Source organism: Perca fluviatilis, chromosome 11 (genome assembly GCF_010015445.1).
Source record: "Perca fluviatilis chromosome 11, GENO_Pfluv_1.0, whole genome shotgun sequence".
Classification (NCBI taxonomy): Eukaryota; Metazoa; Chordata; class Actinopteri; order Perciformes; family Percidae; genus Perca; species Perca fluviatilis.
The window spans coordinates 19,363,938-19,379,025 of record NC_053122.1 but is presented as its reverse complement, the minus strand read 5'-3'; the positions used below and the strand labels follow the sequence as shown (position 1 = coordinate 19,379,025).

The following is a 15,088-nucleotide window of genomic DNA, read 5'->3' as shown; positions in this document are numbered from 1 at the left end:
CTGGACTTGTAGATGTATGGAGGCTATTACACCCCACACAAAGAGACTATACCCATTACTGGGGGGGGGTTTTTTTTTTTTTTTTTTTTTTTTTTTTTTTTTGAAATATAGTTTTTTTTGGTTTTATTTTTTTCTTGGGTTTTTATTTTATTTAAAATAAAAATTTAAAAAAATAAAAAAAAAAAAAAAAAACAAAAAAAAAAATATATTTTTTTATAAAAATAAATAAATTTTTTTAAATTATTAAAAAAAAATTAATTATTTTTTTTAAAAAAAAAATTTTTAGGGGTTTACCCTTTTTAATTTGGGGGGGGTTTAAGGCAACCCCGCGAAACCGAATACCTATAACCGCACACCCCCCGAGAGTTAGAAAAGAGAAATATGAAAAATGTATGAATACTTTAAAAGAGTTAGAAAATAAATTTAAGCGTAAAAGAGAATTAAATACACAAAAACAGATAAAGGAAGTAAAAATACAAATAGAAGAATTACTTAATCTGGAAGTAGAGAAAAAGGCAAGATACGTCAAGCAAAGTTATTATAAACTTGGTCCCAAGTCAGCAAAGTTACTTGCTCGTAGATTACGGAAACAACATACGGATACTGCAATTCACAAAATTAAAAACCCAATATCACAGAAAATTGAAACTAAGCCAGAGGAGATTGAATACTATCAAAAACTTTATTCACAAGATGAGACCGTGAACAAGTGGTACATAAGGAATTTCCTCTATTCATTAGATTTACCTAGCATTGGGGAGATACAGAACAAAACAATCACCAAAGAGATTTCACTGGAAGAATTAAATAAGGCGCTGGGAAAAATGAAAACTAATAAAACTCCGGGTGGTGATGGGTTTCTTCCTGCGAAGTGGTACAGAAAATTTCGTGACAAACTGAACCCAATTTTGTTAAGATCTTTCAACTGGACGATAAAGGAAGGTCGCATACCACCATCTTGGAAAGAGGCCATTGTGTCTTTGATTCCCAAGGAGGGGAAAGATCGAGATGATTGTGTTAATTACAGACCCATTTCCATTTTGAACGTGGACTATAAATTGTATACTTCAGTTATTGCTAAAAGACTGGAATCATTTGTTACATATTTAATTGATAAGGACCAGAGTGGGTTCATTCCAGGTAGACAAACACAGGATAATATTAGAAGAACTTTACACATACTCAGAAAAATCAACAGAGGTAAATCAAGTGCAGCTCTTATAAGTCTGGATGCTGAAAAGGCATTTGATAGGGTGGGGTGGGAATTCCTGTACCAGACGCTTGAAAGATTTGGATTCAGTCAAGACTCAATAAAAATTATTAGGGCAATTTACCAACAGCCTACCGCCAGAATGTGTGAATGGGTCTCTAACAGATCGTTTCTATTTGGGAAGAGGAGTGAGGCAAGGATGCTGTCTAAGCCCCATCCTCTTTGCTCTGTATATTGAACCACTGGCACAGGCTATTAGACAAGAGGAGGGATTAAAGGGTATCACTATGGGACAAATGGAGCACAAAATAGGACTATTTGCTGACGACGTTATGTTATACTTACAGGACTTGGACACCTCTCTCCCTAAACTTTTGGAGGTAATTGAACAGTTTCATGTTTGCTCAGGTTATAAACTAAATATTACAAAAACTCAAATTATTCATTTTAATTACTCTCCAGGAGAAGAAATTAAAAATAAATTAAATGTGAATTGGAAAACAAAAACACTGAAATATTTAGGTGTTAACCTAACAAAAAACCCTGAGCTGCTATACAAAGCAAACTTTAATCCAATAAATGATAACATAAAAAAAGATTTGGAGAGGTGGTCGACCTACCCGCTAGATTTTAGTAGCAGAATAAATGTAATAAAAATGAACATTCTGCCAAGGCTCCTGTATCTGTTCCAGTCGCTTCCAGTGGAAATACCTCCTCAACAATTTGCACAATGGGACAAAATGGTGTCAAGGTTCAGATGGGGGGGAAAACGCCCCAGAATAAGTCTCTCTACTTTGTATCTGCCAAAAGAGAAAGGTGGAATGGCTTTGCCAAACCTAAAACTATACTTTCAAGCTGCACAACTACGACCTTTGTGCCTTTTGGTGTGATAACTCTTATATTGCACGATGGAAAGATATTGAGACCTATGCACCAGATTATAATGTTCAAACCCTGTTGGGAGAGGAGGGCCTGGATGACACTCTAAGGAAGGGTCTGAATCCTATAGTTACTTTTTCCCTTGGGATATGGTTCTCTCTGATTAAGCAATTGAAACTTAAAAATGATCCAAAAATACTGAGATGGATAGCACTGGACAATAGATTTAAGCCGTTATTTATGACAGGACTTTTAAGGATTGGATGAATAAGGGCCTGACAGCTTTCTGCATAGCTATTAAAAACAACAAGATGAAGAGTTTTCAGGAGCTAAAGGATAGTTTTGATCTAAATAATCATGATCTATTCAGATACTCACAGTTGAGAGATTATTACTGCAAAGAAATTAAGGGGATTCCTTCTGACGTGGTAAACTCTCTTACTGAAATAATGTGTGGTGCTTATCAACAAAAATCGAATAAGATCGTGTCTAAATTCTATCGGAGTCTGATAGAGAACTTGAAAAACACTACACTATGTAAAATGGGAATGGGAATTAAAGGTTGTCCTCACGGAGGATGAATGGTATCAAACATGCTGTCTACTCTAGACCTCCACCAACTCCCAACAGTGGAGAGAATTTAGTGTTTTATGAGGTTTTTCATCACTCCTTATTTGAAGAGTAAACAACTTGGGATACCTCAAGACTGTTGGAGAGTCTGTGGTAGCAGGGACGCAAACCACACACACATCTTCTGGACATGTCCTAAAATTCAACCATTTTGGAATATCGTTTACATTACAGAAGGTGCTGGGATACACTATACCAAAGGAATGTAAAGTCATGTTTCTTGGAAACGTCACAGAAAGTGTGCGGAAGGAGGACCTCTATTTAGCCAAGATTTTATTATCTGCGGACCGGAAGGCTATTACTAGACTTTGGCTCAAATCTAGCATCCCAGACCAACAGCAATGGAAAAGTATAATTCAAAGCATTTTTATAATGGAAAAATTGATCTATTCCATAAGGTTAAGAGATTCAAGGAAAAATTGAGAAAATGGGTCAATTTTCTGTCTCTAGAGACTGCATAACTGTTCCTCCCAATATAACTATACTCTGTGAGTTAACTTTGTGAGATTCTACTGATTGGGTTTTGGTAAACTTACACAAAAGAGGGTAGAAGTACGGTATATGTATGGTGTATTGATCAGTGATTCCGAAGACCACAATTTGACATATTTTGTTTCATTTGTACTAGATACCTCCTCCTTGGCCTCCCTTTGATTTGGTTCAATGTATGGTCTTTTTATTTATTTATTCATTTATTTTTTTTCTGTTTGTTGTTGTTCCCATAAAACTCCAATAAAGATGCAAGTATAAAAAAAAAAAGGAAACTTGTTTGGGGGAGAATAATAATAGGTACTATTAATTTATTACTCTGGGCTGAGATTTTCTAGGAACCTTACCAAAAAGGCTCAGGATGATGGTGTTGGTATAATATGAAAATGGCTGGTGGATTTAAGACACAAAATAATAATTTATTGAATGAATCAAATATGAACATATCTGTCAGTGGCTTGTTGATAGGCGGTGGGCCGGACCCCGTTATTATGAATTTAATACTTACCTCGCCGCTGTGTACGTTTTTTTTTGCTGAGGTCATGTAAAAAAATTGTATAAGTACTACAGACATTGTTTCCAACTTTGTTGTATGCACATTGGACGCAAAATGTCCTTACAAACTCTTACTTTTTTAAACCGGCAATAAGCAGGATTACTAATAATAATGTTAGAAAAATCTCCGTTTCCTTGACAACCAACATAAATAATGAAGATTCTACAGCGGAGCGGACAAACTTATATATATGTCTACTATGTCCACTTAGCTTGTCTGTGTGTTAGATAAACAAATTAATTATATTCAGATAAATAAACACAGAAAGCGCACATTACCAGAGAATTTTAAATCACATTTTTCATCCTGACATTTGTATTAAGATACTAGCCACCTTAAACGAGCTTGACAAGACTACTGCACTTATATATATGTCAATGCGGACAAACTTGTTATTGTACAGCAGATTACGATGAGATTAATAGATGGGCTAGTACAATTTTTTTGTGGTGAGATGTAGCGTTTTGGTTGAGTCTTTAGGTTTTCTAACGTTATTATTAGTAATCCTGTTTATTTGCCGGTTTCAACACAATGTAACAACACAAAAAAAGTATCAGACGGCTACTTGTAATACTGAGGTAAACATGAAGTGTTGTATCCACTTAGCTTCAGTCGTAAAAAGCCCTGTAACCCCCTTTTCCCAGACAAGTTGGGCAAAGTTTGTGCAATGTACACACTTATGGGTGAACCTGCAAACCATAGAGAGTACAGTAGCTGAAAAAGCCGTATTTGAATTTAAACTAAACTCCGAAGACGTCCATGAAGATGTGCCGGCTAATGTAGGATTTCACAGAGAATGCTACATGCTCTTCACCAACAAAGAACACATTGCAAGAGCACGTAAGATGAGAGAAAAGGCAGCTAACAACAGTGAAGGTTTGTATCAAATGTATAATAACAACATTGTCCAGACAGTATTGTGAAAGTAGTTGTGCAGCGGTAAAACCCGATTTTGAGCAAGCGGTGGCTGTTCTCTGTAATTTACACCCCTGGCTGCACCAGAAACGCCTCCTATTCCCAAAACGTCAACGTCACCCAGCCAATCAGAATTAAGGTTTCTACCCCAATTAAAATGGTCTGGCTAACCCTGGACTCTGGGCTATTCCCTGATGCATAAGTTTCATTCTGAGGGATTGCTTTTGTTTGCTTTTGAGCATGTGCACACAGCTATTTACTGAATTCTTTAGCTGGTGATCCCATTAATTACTTAATGGTGACAACTGTGCAACTCAAAAGGTTGTACAACTACTTTCATTCCACTACCTAAACAGAACCAGTTCTGGAGTGATATATCTATTATTAGAGAGGCTGAGAGGGTCTTCCTATAGATCACATCACTCAATCTCTGTGTGTATTGGTGCATTATGCATCATGTCAAATAGAGCAAGTAGTGCTTTATTGTCTCAGAAAAATACATTACAGCACACTGCAATGGAGAAGTGTAGGGAAGCAGTTATTTATTAACATTGCAGACAGCATGTACACTGTATTAATATAGTGTATCAGTGCAAGTGGATGACATTACTAGACATATTATAAATAAACAAGGGGACAAGTAGCAAAAGGCCGTGCAATATGAGTGTGGGGTCAAAGGTTCATAGCAAATTTAAGAATAATAGAAAATAAATTTAAAAAAAAAACAGTAGCAGCATGTGGGAGGAAGTGCAGAAGTTTTGGGGCTTTCTTGGCCAGGTTCTGTTGGTGGGGTCGATAGATCAAGATGGGTCATCTGTGGTTGTTGAGATATGATGTTGTCCTGTCCATGTCTGTGTGTTAGATAAACAAATTAATTATATTCAGATAAATAAACACAGAAAGCGCACATTACCAGAGAATTTTAAATCACATTTTTCATCCTGACATTTGTATTAAGATACTAGCCACCTTAAACGAGCTTGACAAGACTACTGCACTTCTGACCACAAATATTTTGTTAAATAGCTCAAAAACAGCCATCTTTAACTAAAACATTTTTCACCATATTCCATCTTATACCTGTTCTGTTATGTAGGTGAAGCCCAACCACTGACAGATGTAGCTGAACCACTGCCCGTCAATGATGAGAATGTCTCCAAGGTCCGGATTCTGCGCTCTGCATTGGATGATGGCCCCGAACAACCAAGGAGAGCGTCTCATCTACTCCCAGCTCTATGCCTAATATGCAAGAAGAATCAGTATGTTATGTCATAGAAAAAGGAAAAAAGAAAAGCTTTCAAAATGTGAGACAGTTTTTGAAGTCATCAAAAAATTATTTAGTATTTGATGAAGACTTGTGTGCTGAGGAGGTTATCCCTGATAGCAACACAACAGTCATCATCATCAGACCAAAGTGATGACGACAATGAGGATGACACTGAGCTAAGCCAGGTTGTGGAGGGGCAGACTTATGAGAGACTTCTGTATCATGCAGCCATGTCTCTTAAGGAGATCATACAGGACAAATGCAAATGTACAGCTAAACTGCCATGGCCACCAACAGCCCAAGACCTTAACATTGATACTGCTTTGAGAATGATACCACCCGAGTTGTACAATGTTATTGCTTGGATAACAGGTACAACTTCAGAGTTTCAATCCTGTGTTCAGCATGTCAGTGTTGGTGTGGATGAGAAGCAGAAGATTGGGTCAATGTGCCAGGACATCATGAATCTTGCTATGAGAGGAAGGTGGCTCATGCCAAAGCACACTGCGCTAGCCATGGCGGTTAGGCATATGACTGGCTCAGCACAGGTAATTGGGATTTTGAATGGTCTTGGGCACTGTAGCTCACACACCCAAGTGCTTGAGCATGACACTGCTCTCGCAGAGCTGCAGCTTGAAAGAGGTGGTACATACATCCCACCAAGCATTGTACCTGAAATCTCTGCAACTCTTGTTTGGGACAACAATGACTTTGGTGAGGAAACGCTGTCAGGAAAGGGCACAACGCGTAACACCAACGGCATCATAATTCAGAAGCCCACCTCCAGTGATGTAACTACCTCTGAATTTGTATCGCTGCAGAAAAGCCGGAAAAGGTCCCTTCAACCACCTCCTATCCAAATTGACATCTTTACAAGAGGAAAAAGGGCTGGTCCAGAAAGTCTAGAATTGAAGTTGGATGTGAGATCTACATTCCTGTGCAGGCGACAGCAAGGACAATTGACAGTGCTTACTTCTTCATGAAGACTCAAGAAGTCCAAAGAAGTGTTCTTCCTGGATGGACTGGCTACAATACACTGCTGCAGAGAGGTGCAATTCCACCACAATCTAACATTGGTTACCTGCCTGTCATTGATGCCAGTCCAACAGACTTAAACACGGTGCACACCATCCTTACACGTTCCATAGCTATAGCAGACAAACTAAAGCTGAATGAAATTGTGTTAGTAATGGATCAGGCCATATATTCAAAAACCCAAGAGATTCGTTGGACAAACAAAACATTTGAGGAACGACTCGTCCTTCGAATGGGAGGATTTTCACACAGCCATGGCGTACCTGGCCTGTATTGGGAAGCGATTTGGAGACGCAGGATTTCAGGATGTCATGATAGAAGCTGAAGTTGTTGCTGCAGGATCTGTGGAGGGAGTCATATCTGGACATCAATACAATCGAAGCATGCGTGCACACAAATTAATGTGTGAAGCCCTACAGAGACTTCGCTGGCAGGCATACCTGGACATTCTGCCAGAAAATGGACGTGAAGCTGTTGTCAAGACTGCTGTTGATCTGCAGACAGCTTTCCCTGGTGAAGAATTTGATGATCTGGTAATGTCTGAGAACTTTCAAAAGCTAATGAAAGGGTATGAAGATTTCATTAAAGACAACACCACCAACAAGACATTCCACTTTTGGTGCACATACATTTCAATGGTTGAAGATCTTCTCCTCTTCATCAGAGGAACACGAGAGGCAAACTGGAGTCTCCACCTATCAAGTGTGCGTTCCATTATGCCATGGTTCTTCTGTTATGACAGGATCAACTATGCCCGCTACCTGTCAACATACTGGATGGAAATGGTCAGTTTAGGGTACACTCATCCAAACATAAACTACCAACTCCAATCAGGGGATTTTGTTGCCCAAAGACAGCAAACATATGGCTTTGCATACACAGCATGTGATCAAGTCATTGAACAAACAGCAAACCGTGACTCTAAAACTAAAGGTGGACTGACTGGGTTTTCACTTAACAACGGTGCAGTTCATAGATGGACACTCACACATCATGAACGTGCAGCTATCAGTATGGAGTGCAAAGGCATGGCCGGGCACAGCCCCACAACAAAACAACGAGCTGAACTTGATGACACACGCAGAGAACGTGATGAGAGGGATGTAAAGAACATCATATCCACCATTCAGAACATGATAAATCCATTTGATCCTTCCATCGATCAAGAGGTCCTTTACCATATAACATCTGGACATGTTGCATCAGAGGCGATTTTTAATGATTTGAATGAAGCAAAAGAGAGAGGAGAGAAAGCCTTAATAGAATTCTATGAAAAGAGGCTACAAAGTAATGAGGTAGGCATTTATCAGCTCATAAAGAAAATGAAACTCAAGACCTTCAAAGACACTGCAACTACAACAGTAACAAAAGCAAAAGGTAGAGAGATATCCCTAAAAGCAGACTGTGATCTTTTTGCCAGATTAATTGTAGTTGTAAATTGTAAATTGACATGAGTGAGATGCTTGTACATAGTTTAGGGCCCTTACCTGCCGCACTAGCTCATTTTGATGGCTCTCTGATGAAAACGGACAAAGCAAAGCTGCTGCACTTCCTGGAAGCTGTTGTACACCCACCAGCAACAGTGGACAACATTCATGAGGGCTCCACGTGGGTGTGGGATGCTATGGCACTTGTACAAGTGATGAAACCCCAACCGACTTTCGGGATGTTTGCTGACGGTGCTCTCAGGCTGATTGTCAGTGTGGCCAAAGCTAGCAAGTCCAAAGTAATCCATTTTGTTCCAGACACCTACAAAGTCATGAGCATCAAGAATGCAGAACGAGACAGACGTGTAGTGAAGGGTTGTCAAATTACCAAAATATATTCTGAAGACCAAAGGACACCAAAGCAATGTGCAAAGTTCTTGGCATGTGGGGAAAATAAGGAAAATCTCCTACAATTTTTCTTTGATAGATGGTGTACATCTGGAGGGCACATGATTGAGGACCTGACTCTGATTGTTGCACATGGAGGAGAGTGCCATGCTCTAAAAAAAAAACCCAGATACAACTGATTTGGAAGCCCTGCCAATGCCAGAGCTGTTCACGACGCAGGAAGAAGCGGACACCAGACTACTGCTACACTGTGCTCATGCTGCTGATTACAGCAGGAATATTATTATCAGAAGTCCTGACACTGATGTGTTTGTACTGGCCCTCGCTTTCTACAAAGACATTGGAGCACACCTGTATTTCCAGACAGGGAAAGGAGGAAATTCTCGCACAGTCGAAGTTCAGAAGATCCATAACCAGCTGGGAGCGATAGTCTGCGATGCACTGATTGGTCTTCACTGTTTCACTGGTTGTGACACTGTCAGCTCCCTGTATGGCATAGGAAAGGTGAAGGCAATGAAGGCACTCCTATCCAATCAAGAGCACTGCAACACATTCCAACGAATAGACACAACTTTCACTGTGACCCCAGACCTCTATGAGGCAGTGGAGGCCTTCACATGCGAGCTATATGATGTAAAAGATGTCAAAAGTGTCAACCAGGCAAGGTGGCACATGTTTAGGTCTGGGAAATGTCTCGAAAGGAGCCTTCCTCCTAATCAAGACTCCCTTCAGCAACACATTCAGCGTGCCAACTACCAGGCTGCAATACACAGGTACATGTCGCAGCTAATATGTCATTCTAAAGATAAAAAACTAAATCAGAAACATAATTCTGATACAGTAGGTTAATAGGCCAAAGTTATCTTTTCATTTTTTTCATTCTACAGGAGAAGTCTACAAAAACGACCTGAAATACCCCCACCAGTACAGCATGGATGGAGGATGGAGGGAGAACACTTGGTAGTGCACTGGATGATACTGCCCCCAGCACCACAGAGTGTCTTAGAGCTGGTGCACTGCCAATGCAAAATTCTTAAATGTGTGGGAGGGAAGTGCACCTGCAAAAAGCATAAGCTAGCATGCACAGAATTATGTCATTGTACGAACTGTGACAATCTACCGTAATTGGCTCAATGACAAGAAATGGGAAGTAACAAAGTACAAATATCTTCTTACTGTACTCAAGTAGATTTCATATATTTTTACTTTACTATTTATTTTTGTAAGGACTTTTTACTTTTACTCCTTACATCAAACAAATTCAGTAACTTGATTTAGTATAACAGTGCTGTAGCGACGTTAATGTTACTCAAGGCCGTTCTTGTTTTCAAGATCACTTAAGTTAACGTTACTTGGTCTTGTCTCAAATCAACATGATTTTGGGCTAATGTTAACGTAAAGGCCGTTTAAAAGTTGTGCGGAGGCTCCACGCAGAGCTCTCGCCGTAGCCTACGTAAGTGGCCTGATGTTTATACTTCTGCGCTGGTGTGTGCGTCGAGCCGGCATGTGCGTTTGTGTGGGGAGTGTGTGATAAATCGAGGGAGAAGTAAGAGAGTGACAGTGATTAGCTTTGGAGCGAGTACCGACTCGAGTCATAGTGAGAGAAACAAAGTGTCTCCCATGTGTTTTCTGACCACAGTGGAAAATCTGTAGCAGGAAAAGTTATCCCTCTCGTTGATTTCTTGAATTCTCACAGAATCAAAATTGAATTCATATCTTGCAACTCAGTCAGAATCATATTAACCTGGAGTCCCAGCCTCTGTCACAATAATTAAATTAATAATTATTAATAATTTAAATATTGCTCTTGTAGTATTCAATTATTATTTAATGTATATTGTTTCCTATTATTTAATGTATACTCTGTATGTGTGCTGTGTGTCTGATATTTTGCTGCTGCAACACCGTTATTTCCCATTTTTTTGGGATCAATAAAAATCTGTCTGTCTTTACCAGAGTATTTTAACATTCAATACTTCTACTGGAGTATGGGAAGTGAGTACGTTTTCCATCTCTGTCCATCACTACCACTAACACATGACAAGTTGATTTGAAATCATTTCTTCGTTTTGGTTTGCACTCTTTTTAGCTGAAAATTTGTCTAGCTTACTTGTAGCCTAGTTAGCTTGTTGTAACCAACCTGCACAAACTGTCAACCCTCCCATTCCGCCCGTGATTCTCCCTTATTTAGACTTATTTCATGATGTCTTCCTGTTTAAATATTTTCCCGTAATTATCCCATATTTTAATACTCTTTGCTTAGTTCATTGTGCATGCACCGAATTATTATTTGGGATTAGCCTACGCAACGTAACGTTAGCTAGCTAGCTTTACTGCTCCACTACAAACATTCTTTCATGGCTACTGTTCTCATCAACGACAACGCATATAGTCACGGCGAAGTATAGCTTACAGTCTTAAATACAACTTATATGAAAAGCATTAAGATATAGGGGTGTATAAGCATTGTAAAATAAATCTTACCTTGATGTTGTCTTGCCGAGATACACCGGTCTCTCCAGGTTGGGTTGTAGACTCATGGCCGCCGGTTCAACGAATAACGTGATTGGCCAAATCAATTCCACAAGGTAACAACACAAGTTTTGAGATAGACGGACTTGGCCCACTGCCTATGACCTTTACATTGTTAGTTAATTTCCTAACCTGGGCTGGGACTCACATTCATATGGTTTCATATTGGACTTTAACTTATCATTGCACTTACAATAACGAGCGTAGCTGTCCTCAATTTAGGTCATCCTGTAGGTCTCATCTGCATTTTTTCCTGCATCCACCGTGTGTTTGTGTGATTGTGTGTGTGTGTGTGTGTGTGTGTGTGTGTGTGTGTGTGTGTGTGTGTGTGTGTGTGTGTGTGTGTGTGCGCGTCAGTCGCAGGGGAAACGGAGTAACAGGCCCGCCCGCAACAGACAGCTGACAAAATGAAACCGCAGCAACTTTCAGAGACTTAAGAGTGAAAAATCGTTACAGTGTACATTTATGTTACAATAGCGATGTTTCCATCCACACGTTTTTATCCGAATTAAGTAAATAATGAATTGCGATTAAGTTTTAGGTCATTTTATGGTTGCAACCCGCAATAAAACAAAGAAGAAGAAGTTTCAGTTCATTTCCGCCCAGTATTTCCGCTCTGTTTGCACACATGACAGCTGTCAACAAAAACAGATGTAAGTGGACAAACGAGGAGACAAGATACTTTTTTAATTTAATTTAACAGAAAAATATAACGGCTATTTTAGATAGCAAAAATCTAAGAAACAAGATCATTTATCAGGAGCTCGCGAAGGAAATAACCAACAAAGGTTACGACAGCGACATTCTAAAACGCTTTACGTGAAAAAGCTTAACGTGGTTTAATCAATCATCACCAGATTTATCATGGTCATATCTTGTCATAAACACTTAAGCCTGTCAAAAAAACTAAATCAAAATCCAACGATTATAGAAGTTATCTCACGTTGTTTTCTTCTTCATTGTGCCCTAGGCGAGGAAAAAGCTTAACATGGTTTAATGTACCTAAACAATGATAAATGATTACCTAATTTCTCTCTCATATTGCTCCTCATAACCACTGGAAACTGTCAAAAACTCGAACCCAAAGTCCAATTATTATGGACATTATCTGACATAAAGCATTTCTGCTTCACAGCAGGGCGGCGGAGCGGCTGGGGGTTGACTCTCCACGGTTCTCATTGGCTTTATAAGTCCTAATGTGAAAAAGCTTAACGTGGTTTAATGTACATAAACAACGATCAATCATCACCAAAAAAATCCTCTCCTATATTGCTCATCATAACCACTTAAAACGGTCAAATCTAACCCAATGTCCAAATATTATGGACGTTATCTGACACTATGATGAAGAAAACATTAACGTGAGATAACTTCTATAATCGTTGGATTTCGATTTAGTTTTTTTGACAGGCTTAAGTGTTCATGACAAGATATGACCATGATACATCTGGTGATGATTGATCGTTGTTTAGATACATTAAACCATGTTAAGCTTTTTCACGTTAAGCGTTTTAGAATGTCCCTTACAACAAGCCGTGGGACGTCCTGCGGAGTAAATGGAAGGAGCTCAAACAGCGATACACGGCTCAAAAAAGAGAGTTGTCTCGCAGCGGTGCCGGAAGGTAAATAAAAGGCAAGTTCCACCTTTTTGATGAGCTGGATCAGATCCTCTGTCAAAGGCCCATCGTAGCTTAGCTTGGCTTCTAATATTAACAACAACTACTACTTTTTTCTAGCAAAACTTTGTTCGCAAAAGTTCGCTTGAATGTTGTGCGATTCAGTGCAAAAATGAATGGAAACACCTTAAAATGTCTCAAATCAGTTCGATAGACCAATTTAATCGCAAAACAGCATGTGACGTCATTACGCACAGCTTTTTATTCGCTTTAGAGCTGTTTGATGGAAACACACTTTCACCAGCTTTATTTGCATGAGTTTTTTTACCGAACTTCAGATAATTCGATTGACAAGTGGATGGAAACTTAGCTAATGTATACAGGTTGGCAGGACAGTCTGAAATGTTTTGCACGGTCTTTCGCTGTATGTTTTGTTGGTAAATGTGAGATGTTCAAGTCACACACACGTCTCGTCTTGATAACCTAAACAAGGAAATGAATTTGACCCGTTCTCCCTCCCACTTGGTCAGTGGCTGCGCGATAGGGAGCCCCGGCTGTCAATCAATGTCTTCCAGTGATGAGGGCCCCTGATTGGACCAGGCCCGTAAGCAACAGCGTACCCTGCTTACCGATAGTTACGCATCTGAATCACTCAATTCTCATTGGCTACCCACCAAAGTGGCAGGTAGATTGACAGTGTTACCCGCCAATTGCAAAATTCACCCGCATTTGGCGGGTGGGCGGGTGTGAATTTCATGCCCTGAGCAGTGGACAGATGTGCATGTACACACTAGGGCTGGGACGATTCGTCGACGTAGTCGACGTCATCGATTACGTAAATGCGTCAACACAAACAGTAGAAGGCTACAGGCGAGAGAGTGGTGGATAAGAGGACGATTGTGTGTCGGCGTTGTTCAGCAGTTGTTGGGTATGTGAGTGGAAATCCATCGAACATGCTAACGCATATCCGACGCCATCACCCAGATATGCCAATCACTGGAACGAGACAAAAAAAGCTGTCCAACTTCTCCTCCCTAGAGTGCTTAACCAGCCTTTAGATACAAATAATTAAAGTTAAATTAAAGGGAGAAGAGCTTGGATGTTAAACAAGAGTTTATTCATTATTTTACCTACTGTTAAAAAAAAGCAAATACAGGCTACTTTTTCCACTTGCTCTGTTTACTTTATTTTTATATTTTTGTATTCCTCCTGAAAGTGACTTTATTTTGTTGTTTGATTGATAGCCTACATCTGGCTTCAGGTTGCACTAAACATTTATTTTACTTGAACAGTGCAGTGTTAAACAATTTTAATAAATAGAGATTTGAACCTTATTGAAATTTGTTTTGTGTAAATTGTTAATAATTGAGCAATGTGAAAATAAGCGGTAATCAAAAAATGTATCATTAGATTAATCAAAAAATTCAGCGTTAGATTAGTTGACTAAATCGCTAGATTAATCATTAAAAAGATTATTGTTTGGGACAGCCCTAGTATACACAGCCTGGCATTCATCAAGTTTTCATTAGAAATGTTCACATCTCCTTCTTTCTGAAGAGGCTCAATCCATTGAGGTTTACGCAAACCAAGAAACTCAAGTGGTTTGTGAGAGTGTTGACAAGATGTTGATGCAGAGTTTTTTATTAATTGCATGCAGACACAGAATAACTGCAATATGGTGCCAGGAACAAGCTCATCGGGACTATGGGGCACCATGTGCCAATGTATTCATTTTTAATTACTCTTTATGATTTATTTTTTACATCACGTTCGCACCCCCTGCATCCTGCCAATATTCCTGGCACTGGCCCCATTAACAGTAGCTCATTCAGGCATTCAGTGTCTGGATACAACCCAAAAAACTTACTCCAGGCCATCCAATGAACTCTGAGCTTCTATACAGCCCTCAGCATTTCCTAAAATTTAAATTTGTACGGTGTGCTTTGGAAAACAGCTTCTCCAAACTATGGGTGTGCCGACCGCCATCTACTGTAGGGCTCTGAGCTTCTTTATGAGTTTACAAATAAAGCAAGCTGTTTATGTTTACACTTCTTGGCATCAGTGTAGATGATGTAGACAGAACAAGGAGCAGGAGAAAAACAAAGAACTACTAAGTAAGTCCAA

General features: G+C 39.4%; 1 long non-coding RNA gene across 3 annotated transcripts; it reads right to left on the bottom strand.

Moving 5' to 3' along the window:
* Window positions 1-5,206: 5,206 nt before the first annotated feature.
* LOC120568772 lies at window positions 5,207-11,546 on the bottom strand. Of its 3 annotated transcripts, XR_005640776.1 has the most exons (4): window positions 8,469-9,161; window positions 7,245-7,753; window positions 5,760-5,918; window positions 5,207-5,530 (listed from the first exon to the last, which is right to left on the bottom strand). It is a non-coding gene; the product is annotated as an uncharacterized LOC120568772 (long non-coding RNA). The 3 variants fall into 3 exon arrangements; XR_005640777.1 differs by lacking the exons at window positions 7,245-7,753; window positions 8,469-9,161 and adding an exon at window positions 11,301-11,546; XR_005640775.1 differs by having other exon boundaries at window positions 7,245-9,161.
* Window positions 11,547-15,088: the final 3,542 nt, after the last annotated feature.